The sequence below is a fragment of the Sinocyclocheilus anshuiensis genome, unplaced genomic scaffold (assembly GCF_001515605.1).
Source record: "Sinocyclocheilus anshuiensis isolate Anshui unplaced genomic scaffold, SAMN03320099.WGS_v1.1 scaffold1658, whole genome shotgun sequence".
NCBI lineage: Eukaryota > Metazoa > Chordata > Actinopteri > Cypriniformes > Cyprinidae > Sinocyclocheilus > Sinocyclocheilus anshuiensis.
The window spans coordinates 1105618-1106067 of NW_015547302.1; the positions used below are offsets into that span (position 1 = coordinate 1105618).

At 30.7% G+C, this 450-nt stretch overlaps 1 protein-coding gene across 1 annotated transcript in view; it reads right to left on the reverse strand.

Annotated features, from left to right (window-relative positions):
• The window catches only part of LOC107701698 (plexin-A2-like), a gene marked incomplete at its 5' end in the record, with an annotated part of 76741 nt that overhangs the window by 48082 nt on the left and 28209 nt on the right, over positions 1-450 (reverse strand). The gene's annotated exons all lie outside the window — the stretch shown is intronic.

Here is a 450-nt window from a genome sequence, read left to right on the forward strand (position 1 = left end):
GATATGGACTTCATGCCATATGAATCTGTGCAGAAGGAAGTCTTTGTTCCTAAAGAGTAGCTATTTGAACAGTTGAAGTACAGTATGTTGAGCTCTGAGTCACTTCCTGTGATTTGACATTTTCGCTGTTAAAGCGCTTCTGAGAACAAATCAACCTCAGCAAGGTTCAGCTGACTCCAAATTTTGCATGGAGAGACAGTTCCAACACATTCTATATAACTGTCTGGACAGATACAAACAATCCTGCTACTATAATTTAAATATATAAATATATTATAAATATAGTACTGGTTTTAACGTTATATAACACATTTACTGAGTATTTGACAATATTACCATTAGATTTTTTTATTCTGCTCTCAAAAATAAAGAATTATGAGATTAATGGCAAATCTGTATTTAGTTTTGTGAGGATTATTAAACATTAATAATAATACATACATATATATA